This window comes from Arachis ipaensis, chromosome B3 (genome assembly GCF_059453495.1).
Source record: "Arachis ipaensis isolate K30076 ecotype BB chromosome B3, ASM5945349v1, whole genome shotgun sequence".
NCBI lineage: Eukaryota > Viridiplantae > Streptophyta > Magnoliopsida > Fabales > Fabaceae > Arachis > Arachis ipaensis.
The window spans coordinates 139133805-139147316 of record NC_142438.1 but is presented as its reverse complement, the minus strand read 5'-3'; the positions used below and the strand labels follow the sequence as shown (position 1 = coordinate 139147316).

Here is a 13512-nt window from a genome sequence, read left to right as displayed (position 1 = left end):
TAACAAAAATCAACGAATTAATACAATGCCACACTTCTACAGTTCTACTCCTAGGGTGTCGTGATATTATTAAGAGGAACATATTACTATTTAATTTAAAAATATAATTTTAATTTTTAAATATTTAAAATTTTAATTATTTAAATTTCAATGAATTCTTTAAATAACTATCAAATTATAAATTAAATGTATACAAATATGGATAAATTTAAAAAAATTATTTAAAACAACAAATAATAATCAATTTTAAATATTTAATTTTTTAATTTTATTTTCTTTAACATCAATTTTTTAGTCGATTATTGACTCATTATTGTCCTTCTTAACGTGATGATGATTTCTATGCATTTAATAATCTGCAAACGCATCACCCAAAGAGTCAAACATAGGTAATGGAGAAGATATTTTTTTATGTTCTTCAATGAATTCATAAAAATTTTGGTATCTTCTGTACAGTACATTGCATCAATCTTAGTTATTTGTTCTATCTTCTTATTATATAGTTTCTTCCTAGTAGGGTATGTATCTCTTTGATTATTCTCTATTAATAGATATATTTGACATTAAAATTGATTGTATTATAGTCCTCCTGTTTTTATCTTTAATTAATTGAAAATAAATAATATATGAAAACGAGAGTACTTAATACTCAAATAGATCTTAAAAGGTGTATTCACATCTTAATTTAATTTTTAAAATTAAATTTTAATTTATTTAATTTAGTTGTACAATTTAATATTTATGATTCATATTAGTTTCTTATTTTATTTTCGTTTCTAATCTTAAAATCATTAATAATGTGATGAGATAAATTGACGATATAATTATTTTATTAAATTTTTAATAATTATTTGATATGATAATTAATTTTTTTAATTTATTCCTTAAAAAACTCTTAAAATGATTAAGTGAAATTAAAATTAAAATTTTAAATATTTTATAAAAATAATTTAAAGTAAAAAATTTCAATTTATATTTTAAATAAGTCAAACAATTTAATCAAATAAACATTAATCTATCTCAATATTTATTAATAATTTTGTGACAAAAATTGAAATAAAAACTAACATAAATACTAAATTAGAATTTAAATTAAATATATTGAGATCGTTGCAAAACCAAATTGAGGCGGTGCAATTCAAATCAAATGTATATCTTAACTTCATCAACTACTATAGTGACATCTTAAAAATAAATTCAAAATCACAGTGACTCAATTAGTGACACGTATTAACATACAACGTAAGTTAAGTGAGCTGTACATACGTTGTCACAACGTGTTCATAACACGTCAATGACCCATGTAATAATCAAAATCAAAGAAACGTTGTAGAAAAAGATAAGATAGAACTGCATCAATCATTCTTAAAAATGGCACACGAAATAATAAACTGATAATTAATGGAATGTCACATATTAAAGCAGCCAATACATGCATAGACAATTAAAAATTAAAGAAGTATAATTGGTTTAGCAATTAAAAAGTGATTTTGAGTTTGACCTATGCATACAGAAAAAACTCACATCTTTTTCGAATTTCTTTAAAAGATTCATTAGTTAATAATAAGTACTCCCTTTAAGCACTTTACTCCAAATAATTATACTAATATAGCTTCATATACCGTTGATTAATAATAAGTATTGAGAAATTAAACTAATAAATTAAAAACTAATTACAACTAAACCTGATATTTATAGATGAATTTTGTTAAACATAATCAAGTTAACTTTGCTGTTATATCCAAAAATGATAGCAAAATTTTATTTTAAAACGTATTTTTTTGTCTTTTTGTTAAACATAATCATGCATGTAGTCAATTCCACTATTAATTTAGGTTAGTCAGTTCACTTATTGGTTTAAAGCGAATGTTGAGAAATTTAAATTCTATTTTTTGTGCATCTATCAATTTATCAACTGACGATAAGACAGCAGATTTTTTCAATAGTTAAATTAGTTCCTAAAAGATAAGATATTTTTTAAATTTATTATTGAAAGATTTTTTCAATTAAATTAGTCTTTCAAAGATTACGAATTAATCATATTTGTCCTCCAATCACTTTATTAATAATTTTCTTCAAAGATTGATGTTGTAAAACGTTGATTGATAACATATATAATACCTAATATATCTAATTAGATATTGACTAAATATGTTTATGAAAATTTATTAATTTAGTCATTTTTTCTAATTAAAAAAATCCTATTCTAGTGACTAAATTGATAGATTTTTATAAACATATTTAGCCAACGTCTAATTGAACATGTTCCGTGTTATGTATGTTATCAGTTAACATTTCACATCATCAATCATTGACGAAAATTGTTAATGGAGTAACTGAAAGACATATATGATTAATTCGTAATCTTTGAAGGACAATCTTTTAGGGACGAATTTAAAAAATGTCTTTATCTTTTAGGGACTAATTTAACTATTAATCTATTTAAATGATCAACTAATTATTAACTTATTGGATTGAAAGATAATATAAAAAAAAGGCCAATTCAACTAAAAAATATGGTGAATGCTATCCAACCCCTCTAAAATAACATGTAAGTTATCCTTCATTATGTGTCACATTGTAATTGGTCCTTATCTTAACCGGGTTATTTTATAATTTATTATTCTTAAAATATCAAAGCTTCACTCCCGTTAATTGAAGCACATTCCACTCCTCCATTTTTTGTTCATCACTTCATCACCTAGATTCGGTCCTTCCAAACACCGTCGCATTCGTGACAAGAAGCGCCAACGTCATCGCCATCTACTGCCCTCCCACACAACCTCTCTTTCTTTAGTGCATCATCCCTTAGTCACGTCGTTGAATTCCGTCGCCCATAACTTGTCCTTCCCAGTATAGCCATCGCCTCTTTTTGCCATGAATCACTGTTTGTCCACATACTTAATGGTTAATTTTGGTTATTAAATTTTTTTATTAAAAAAACATATCTTTATTTAATTACGTGATGGAACATATATTTATATGTAAAATATAATATAATAAAATAAATATATTCAAAGTATTTAAAAGTATAATTAAAATTACGAATATACAAATATAATAATAAAATTTGTACTCCAAACAAATAAATATTTTTTTTATCATACATATATTATTTAAAAAATAAATATATTATTAAAATTAATAACAAAAATTTAAAATGATAAAATTTAACTTTTTTACCGTATTTTTTATAGTATTTTTATTTTTTTAATTTTTAATTTATTAGTACTTTATTATTTAATTAATAATTAAACAAATTATTTTTATGAAAAATTATTTTTTGTATTATATTAGAGAAGAGACCAATATAGCAGTTTAAAAAATAAATTGTATAAATATTTAAGAGATAAATATGAAATACATACCTAAAATAAATAAAACAGACAAAATGGGAGTACTCTTGAAAAATGGAAAATTATTTTTGTCTGTTTTATTTATTTTAGGCATGTATTTCATATTTATCTCTTAAATATCTATCTATATAATTTACTTTTGTATTTAAAAATTTTAATATTATCTATTTTTTATTTAAAAATCATTTTTACATTATTTTTTAAACTGTTATATTAGTCTCTTCTTTAGGATAATACAAAAAATAATTTATCATGAAGATAATTTATTTAATCATTAATTAAATAATAAAGTACGAATAAATTAAAAATTAAAAGAATAAAAATACTATAAAAAATACTTGTAAGAAAGTTAGATTTTATCATTTTAAACTTGTGTTATTAATTTTAACCATTTATTATTTTTTAAAATAATTTATGTACGATAAAAAATATGTTTTTCTCTGATTTTAATTATACTTGTAAGTACTCTAAATAGAGTTATTATATTATATTTTACATATGAATATATGTTCTATCATGTAATTAAATAAAGATTTGTTTTAATAAAAAAATTTAATAACCAAACTAAATATTACTTAGATATGTATTTTATATTTATCTCTTAAATATTTATACAATTTATTTTTTAAACTGTTATATTGGTCTCTTCTTTAATATAATATAAAAAATAATTTTTCATAAAAATAATTTGTTTAATTATTAATTAAATAATAAAGTACTAATAAATTAAAAATTAAAAAATAAAAATACTATAAAAAATACGATAAAAAAGTTGAATTTTATCATTTTAAATTTCTGTTATTAATTTTAATAATATATTTATTTTTAAATAATATATGTATGATAAAAAATATGTTTATTTGTTTGGAGTATAAATTTTATTATTATATTTGTATGTTCATGATTTTAATTATACTTTTAAATACTTTGAATAGATTTATTTTATTATATTATATTTTACATATAAATATATGTTCCATCATGTAATTAAATAAAGATATATATTTTTAATAAAAAAATTTAATAACCAAACTAACTATTAATTATGTGGATAAGCAGTGATCCACGGCAAAAAGAAGTGCTAGCTATACTAGGAAGAAAGGTTGTGTGAGAGAGCATGGCGATGACGTTGGCGCTTCTTGTCACGAACGCAACGCAACGGTGTTTGGAAGGACCAAATCTAGGTGATGAAGTGATAAACAAAGAATGGAGGAGTGAAATGTGCTTCAATTAACGGGAGTGGAGCTTTGATATTTTAAGAATAATAAATTATAAAAGAGAAAGTATAGGGAGCCAATGACCTAAGCGTACAATGTGTACAATGAAGGTTTAGAAAGTATTAGAGATATGATTATTAGTGTTACATTATCCTGTCAGGTTACGCTTTTGGGATGAGTGGTTTCAGGATATGGTATTAGAGTATTATCCCTGGTATCCGGATGGTTATTCTGGATAGTATAGGTGATGTTCATTTTATTCATAAACCAAAGATTTAGCCCATTGTACACATTGTACGCTTAGGCCATTGGCTCCCTAGCACTACTCGTTATAAAATAACCCAACTATGGTTAAGATAAGGACCAATTACAATATGACACATAATGAAGAGTAACTTACATGTTATTTTAGAGGGATTGGGTAGCATTCACCAAAAAATATTAAGTTCAATTAAAAAAACTAATACCAAGGAAGAAAAATCCGATTTTAATAATTACTTACAAAAAATAAACCGAATGCCTTGTTTTTTTTAAATTGAACTAATTAACTGAAACCTGAATGTCTATCCTTCAATCTTGATGCCATTGTTCATCTTAACGCCATTGTTCATCCTTCAATCTTGATGCAGTATTAACAATTTTTTGTGGAAAAACTTTCAAGTCTCTAAAAATTTATTTATCTCTTACATTTCAAAATTTTTATAACACCATGACAATAAAACGCACTTTTTTTTGCCATTTTCAGCTCGACGAACACTGTTTACGATCTCAGCCACCACTGCTGCTAATTCTCCGTTGATACATCATCAGCTACTTGAGATATGTAGATATCCACCAGCTACCAGACTCTATGAGAATGTGGGCAATTTATCAAGTAATGGGTCATCAATTTTGGACACCGATGACAACGAGGACAAGTCTTCGTTATAGTTTTGATTTTGGTATGTAGCTTTTCTTTCATTGCCAAACCTCCATGCATCATTTTTTAGAGAAAGACTTTTAATTTGGCTGGGCTATTAACATTCCAAATCTCTTTTCATAGGTTTTTGTTCCTAAAGTAAACGGGTAAAGCATCCACAGAGGGTGATAGATTAGTCTGTAATTGCAAAATTTGAAGTTCTAAAATAATTGAATGGTTCTGTATCCAATTTCTCCCCAAATGCTCACTATCGATTGTCACCTAATTCACCAAATAGCTCTTTTCTCTGGCACTTTTCTACCCTCCAATAAGCTCTTCCATACTCAAGATGGGTTCGAACCCGCTTTTGCGTTTATGAATGAAGAAAAGCGAAAATATTTACTTTCATATACCTTAAAGACCAGTGAATTAGTCTTTGTTACTAGTTTTTGTTACCAATTTCATCTCTGTTTTTCCAACATTGCTAGATTAAAGGCCTTCAAGTCCTTAAAATCCATATCATATTGACTTTTGTCTTTATATAATGTATCTCATTTAATTCATTGCATATTGTTCTTACTCTGTTTTTGACCCCACCAAAACTGCATCATACTCCTCTGAATATCATCAATGAGAGTGGTGGATAGTTTGAAACAATCAAGTGTATATATTGGGATTGCAGCTCCAACTGACTTTATAAGCACATCTATTTCACTTGTTGAAAGTAAATTCCACTTCCAATACTGTAATTTCTTTGTCACTTTGTCCTTGATGTAGCCAAATGTCTTCTTTTTTTTATCTATGCACCACTGATGACAGTCCCAAATACTTGTTCTGTAATCCAATGTGTGGGACTCGTAGGATAGTAGATAAGGTTGTCCGTTCCTTGAGGGATATTATTGATAAAGAAAATGGATGACTTGTTCAAATTCACTTCCTGGCCACTTATTTCACTATGAATCTGAATAATTTCCATTAACTTCCCGCACTCTTGCCTTGTAGCTTTGCAAAATAAGTTAGAATCATCTGCAAAAAATGAGTGGCTAATTATAGGATATCTACTGTTCAATTTAAGCTCGCTAATCTCATTATTCTGTTCTATTCTGTGGAGCAAATGAAAAAAATTCTTTTGCACAAATAAGAAAAAGATAAGGGAAAAGGGAGTCCCTTGCGGGAGGCTCCTTGTAGGCCTAAAAAAGTCCTAAGGTTGACTATCCACAGTAACAAAATAGGATACAGTAGTAATACACTCCTTCAGCCATCCAATCCATCTATCAGAGAAGTTTCATCATTCTCCACAAAAAACTTCACTCCACTCTATCATACGCCTTACCCATGTCAAGTTTTAAGGCCGTATCCCACTCTTCAAACCTCTTATTCTTAAAAAAATGCATATACTCATGAGAAATTAAAACATTGTCACTAATCAACCGTTCTCTAATGAAAGTACTCTGATGATCACTTACAATTCTATCTGCAATAAATTGCATATGATGAACCAGTATCTTAGTGATTATTTTATAGAAAATAAAACTCAGACTTGTTGGTCTAATTTGAGGCATAGTAGAGGCGTTGTTTACCTTGGGAATCAAACAAATATAATTATGGTTGAAGGACTTTAGCATTCTTCCTCTATTGAAAAACCTTGCAGCTGCACAAACTGTATCATTCTTAACTATCCTCCAGAAATGCTAAAAATATTTAGTAGTAGAACTGTCATCCCCTGGTGCAAAGAAGGGATTGATAGAATAAACTGCTCTTTTAACTTCTGGTTCACTAACCGGTCTCACCAGAATCCAAATTGTACTCTGCATTATTTTCTGAGGAATTACTTCAATTTTTGCTGTCGGATCTCTAGGATTAGAAGACGTGAATAGGCTCTGAAAATATTATTGTGCAATTTCTTCTATTCCTTCTACATCTAACCTCGCCATCCCTTGACTATCCTAACTTTTGCAGCTTGTTCTGTCTATTTCTGACTTTGGTTTTTGAGTAAAAAATTTTGTATTCCGGTCCCCCCCAATTCAGCCATTGTGATCGTGACTTCTCTCTCCAATATCTCTCCTCACCCAAATACACCTCCTCCAATTTCTCCTCTAACATTCAGATTAAGATCCCATCCGCCTCATTATTTTTATTCTTCTCTTCTTCAATCTTACTTCTAAGGTCTTGCATTTTGATTCTTGTATTACTGGCTTCTTGTTTTTCCCACTTCACTATTCGGTGTCTACATTTATTAAGTTTTGAGCGAAGCACGTACATAAAGGACCCTTCAATTCTTTCCTTCCAGATTTCTTCCACTATCTTTACAACATCTCCAACGTCACACCACCTCTCTTTCCACGTAAATCTCCTTTTAGTTCTCCTCTGCTCGAGGTCCGAGTTTATCATTAGAGATTTATGATCAGAGCCGTGATCTTCCAAATGAAGAATCACAGCTCTCGAAAAATCGTACCTACATTGCGTAGATACTAAGCACCTGTCGAGTTTCACCTTTACCAAACTGCCTCCATACTACCTATTTGTCCAAGTAAACTTGCTACCTTCAAACCCCAAGTCCACAAGTCCTCCTTCATTAATAAACTCATTAAAACTTGTAATAGAAGTTGCTGATTTCATCCTTTCACTTTTGAGTAAATTACCAATTATGCCACCGAATTTATAAGACGCTGACAATAATAACCCTAATATTTGTTAACGACAATTATACCCTCGAAAATTTTAAAAACGCAACAAATTTGCCCAACCTTGAAGAGAGCCCTTTTCCGTTAAACGGAGTTTGGTGATGTGGCAGACAGAATTTCAACTGGCATCCGTTAAGGCCTTCAGTCCCGTTTCTCCTTTATATGGAGATGAGAGAGAACATTTTCCCCAATTCACCAGAAAGATAAACCCTAACTACTGTCATGCATGGTGGAAGCAAAGGCATGTCCAATAACAATCGAAGAACAGAGTCAATGGAAAATAGTAGCTCTGAAGCGCTCGAAGAACACGGGAGCAAGCCCTATGACGGGACATGCTTCTGTCGTCTTCAGGTGGTGGCATTGAAGTCGAAGACGAGGAGAAATCCAGGGAGATGGTTTCTCAGGTGTCATCTATGGAAGGTATGTATGAATTTTCTGGTGAATCTATCCCCCTTCCCTATTGAGAATTGAGCTTGATGAATGGCTTCTGTGCTGGGCAGACGAAGAACAGTGGGTGCCGTTATTTTCAGTGGATGGACGAAACCAACAAAAAATCTGTTGGGCTGGAGGAATCATCCAAGAATGGAACACTAGTATGCAATGAATGTGGAGTCTTGAAAGGGAGATTTACTAGTGCTGAGACTGAGACCATACACAGAGATGGAAAGATTTTATATTTACCTTTTTGCAATATTTACAACTTGTTTTGCCATAACTTTTCTTAAGTTTGTACTAGCTACCACTCTGTCTCTCTGATTCATGTCGAGCTCTCTTTTTTGTAGGCTTTTCTGTTGGCCTCTTATAAGGTGGAAGGAGACATGGCAGTCCCTCTGTATCAGCCCAGTACTCCTTCAAAAATGTTCCATCAAGACATAGGAAAGGCCTACATTTTCTTCCCCGGCCATCAGCTTCTTCAGGATGAGATTATCCCTCTTCGCCTTCAACGTGTGTCTCATGGTTGTTTACTAAATTGGGTTCCTCATTTTACTTGGAATTAGGCAATTAGGGTTTCATGAATTAGGGATAAAGGAGAAACGGGACTGAAAGCCTTAACAGATGCCACGTTAGAATTCCATCTGCCACATCACCAAGCTCCGTTTAACGGAGAAGGGTTCTCTTCACAGTTGGGCAGATTTGTTGCGTTTTTAAAATTTTCGAGGGTATAATTGTCGTTAACAAAAATTAGGGTTATTATTGTCAGCGTTTTACAAATTCGGGAGCATAATTGGTAATTTACTCTTCACTTTTTTTTCATGGAATGGTGTGATTGCATTGAAGTCCCCAAGTACCATATAATGTTTGCCAGCATTGTTAATGATTCCTTTTAGTTCTCCAAATTGATTACACATCAGCCTTTATAACTATGTAAATGAACAACAAGTACCGTCCATGATGTATTTAGCACATTGTTTATCACTTGAATTGGATATAAAATTCTGCCTTGTTCTCCATTATAACCGAACCTCCCGTCTTCCAAGCCAAAGCCAAACTTTCCGCCAAACCTTGTGGGTGTACACAATACACTTCATTAAAAACCACCTTCTTACACTATGTGCCAACATACGAAGCGTTAGTTTGGGTTTCACATAAGAATAGCACCTTGAGGGGATCAAATTTTGTAATCTCTTGTATGTTGTAAATTGTCAAGAGTTTTTTCAAATTCCAACAATTCCATGTGATCATCTTCATAAACCCTTGGATGCCAAATTAAGGTTGGCACCTACCCCCTTCAGCAGCTGTCCTTCTTCCGTGATACATTGTTTCTTCAAAGAATTGTCTTCCACCAAATTCAAAGACCTTCTCTTCTCCCCTGAACGTGCATCTGCCTTCACTCTTTTATGCCTGGCTAGTTGCGTAAGCGAAATTCTCTTTTTAACTGTTGATTCTCCACCTGAATTCTGTCCAAAATAGAAAACTCTGCTGCTGTCCCCAACTACTCTCCCTTCCATACTATGAACATTATATGTTATTGCTAAGATATCATTATCACTCAACTCTTCCAGCACTCTTCCACCTCCTTGTACCTCCTCCTCGCCCTTTGATTTGTTATCATCAACTCTATTTGTTTTGCTGTTTTCAGATTCTCCAAAAAGAGTATTCTCCCCCTGTTGAGCCTTTCCCCCTTTTTATTGCATTGATAAACTTGCAAAGCTTTTGAGTAAACTCACTGGAGTAGGCCTTTGTGGTTTCTCCTTCATCACAACATCAATCTTTGGTCGATGTGGATTTAGATTCTCCTTTTTTTCATTCATTCTTTGGCCAACTTGCTCCGCTTTCAACCATGCTCCCCATCTTTCCTCCTTTACATCCGCATCAGCCGTATCTTACAATAAAACATAGCAGTTTCGTTGTTCATGACCGATGTATCCACAATAGTTACAGAAGCATCCGATCCTCTTATATTTAGCCGACAATTCAATCACTTTTTTATTCAGGCCAGCAATCTTTACTTCTTTCCTTAGAGGCTTTGTCACATCTAGTAAAATTTGAGCTTTGATTATTCTAGCTTCTCTCCCCCTCCACTACAAGAAAAATACCCATTCAGCCACACTTTTTAAAGCTACATTTGAAGAGCGTAGCCTATTCATAGAATAGGCTACGCTTTTCTCAGTGTCGCCTTTTTTTTAGAGAAAAGGAAACACAATTCTGGCATAATTTAAAAAGTGTAGCCTTAGATATTATAGAAATCACTTATAAAGCGTAGCCGTATGTTAATATCTATGGGTCCACTTTTTATATCAAAGAGAGCGCCTTTTTGAGGGTAGCCTATTTGTTAAGTTTTGGGTGCGCTTCAAAAGTGATGCCTAATGAGTGCTTTTCCCTCTTTTTCCCGATCGAAAGCAAACTCACAACACTTAGTGAAATTTTTGTTCCCTCCAAAGCTCATTATCCCATTTTTGAAACTCACAACACTTAGTGAATCACAGCGCCTTTATCCCCTTTCTGGAACCACACGAATCACAGTGCCTTTATTCCCTCCAAAGCTTATCACTCATCATTGTGAAGAACCTTCTCTGAAACCCTCTCTAAAATTTTGTTATCAAATGCCTTTATCCCCTTTTCTGAAACCCTCTCACCATCGCAAAGAACCACACGCAGCACTCACTATCGCCACATCGCCGCACACTCACCACTCACCACTCACTATCGCCACTGACTGTCGCTCCTCTTCGCCCTCCTGCACTGAGCTGCGCCGCTCTCAGCATCGTCATCTCGGCGCTTCTCATCGTCCTTCCCCTTTCAGTTCGATCGTCATCGCTGTAACCCTTACCTTCGCCATTCTCGGTTTCTCACCGTCGCTGGTGACCATCGCCACCCAGTAACCACTCACCGCCAGTCACCGTCGCTCTTGATCGTTGCTGTTGCTGCACTGACCATCGCTCTTCTTCGCCGTTCTTCTCATCATCGTCTTCTCTGTGCTCATTACTGCCTCAATCGTATCCACACTAAAAGTTTTGTCTGACAGTATTTTTCTTATTAAACTTTTTGAGTCCTGCCATATGCAAACTTTTCTCTACCACCTCTTCTCTAAGAAAAATAACATCGCTGTCATTCTTCTCATCTTTTTCATGAAAATTCCTTTCACGTCCATCACTTGTATTTGAGTTTTATATTAAATTCATTTGTATAGCATTTATTATTATTAATAATTGTGTGATTTTAATTACTACAAATAATTTTCTGGTATTTTCTTATAAACTGAAACGCGATATCGACCTAAAGGCTCAATATTAAATAGTAAATAAGGAGAACAGGTTAGTAACTCCTTACTCTTGGTACGATCATGACGTGCTGAGAGTTAGGGTGTTACATTATGGTATCAGAGCAGTTCGTTCCCGTTAGAGCCTTGGGAATGGACTGACTATGCTTTACTGCATACTCTGAGTGTTTGTCATGCAGAAGGACTTGTCCGACTGACAAGAGTTTGAGTTTCAAATGCATGATTGTCTATTGATTAATTCTATTAGTCAATTGTTGCATCTCTCATGGTATTAGGTCTGACCAACTTAATACTAATGATTTATGTATATGGAAACACTAATGGATTATCATAGACGAGATAGAAGTAATAGGTAACGTGAATCATGGGGTTTGAGAACGTTAGAAGTAAAGTTTTAGGAAAACGTAACTCCTTACTCTTGGTACGATCATGACGTGCTGAGAGTTAGGGTGTTACATGAATGAACATGTGTGAATTGTGAATGAAGTTCGAGACACTAGGGTTAAGTTAGGTTTACATCAATATTTTCCGACGGAAAATTTTAAATTACAGACGGAAAATCCGTCTGTAATAATTTAATAAAACGCACCGTTTTTGTCTATTTAATTACAGACGGATTTTTCATCTGTAACTATTTTTTACGAAAAAAATAATTTTTCCGACAGAATTATCGACGGATTTTCTTTTCCGTCTGTAATTTATGCTAATTCATTTTTTTTGTTTTTCGACGAAAAAATTCTTTTGAAATTCCGTCTGTATTTTCGTGGGATAAAATTCGTCGGAAATATCCGTCTGTAATAACTAGTTTTCTAGTAGTGGTTTGTTCTGTAGTGTTAGATAAAGACGCTTAAAACGCCTTTTTTTTAAAGATAGTTTTTAGTAATTAAAATTTAATACATATAACGATTAAATCGTATTATTTTTTGTCAAAAATAGATAAGATAAATTGATTTGGCCCAAAAATCAATAAATTATACATTGAACCAGTCTAAATTAATATTTTTTATAAAAATAACTATAATATCCCTATTATAAAAAATGATTAAAATACTATTATTATTATTATTGAGAACTCTAAATCATAACCCTTCTCTTTTCTATGTGTCGTCATACAATTAGGATTTAGGATTATCAAAATATATATATAATAGGAGTATTTTAGTCATTTTCTATAATAGAGTTGTTACAATTATTTTCTATAAAAAAAATATTAATTTAAATTCAATATTTTATTTATCGATTTTTTAGCCAAATTAATTTATTTGATCTAATTTTAATAAAAAAATACAATTAAATTAATTATATTTATTAAATTTTAATTATTAAAAAATACTAATTTATAAAAAAAAAAATATTTTAAATGTCTATCGTGAATTAGGATCAAACCGTGTGGGTGTGTGTTTACATTGCAATTGCCTATGAATCGATGCTTAGCGATTAGCGCGATATTTCAACCGCACAACCAGTATTATTGTGCCGTGCAATTTAGGTCACAAAATTTAGGGGTGAAAATAACTCATTCACACACACTAATAAGTAATAAGTAATAAGTAATGAATGGAAAACTAGTAAAGCAAGTTAACTATTAAACCAACCAAATGTGATCACGATTTTTTTTTTCCCTTCGTTCCTTTCT

At 31.3% G+C, this 13512-nt stretch overlaps 1 long non-coding RNA gene across 1 annotated transcript; it reads left to right on the top strand.

Moving 5' to 3' along the window:
* Window positions 1-5141: 5141 nt before the first annotated feature.
* Window positions 5142-5728, top strand: LOC148572600 (uncharacterized). The gene is made up of 3 exons (XR_015907133.1): window positions 5142-5201; window positions 5319-5514; window positions 5616-5728. It is a non-coding gene; the product is annotated as an uncharacterized LOC148572600 (long non-coding RNA).
* Window positions 5729-13512: the final 7784 nt, after the last annotated feature.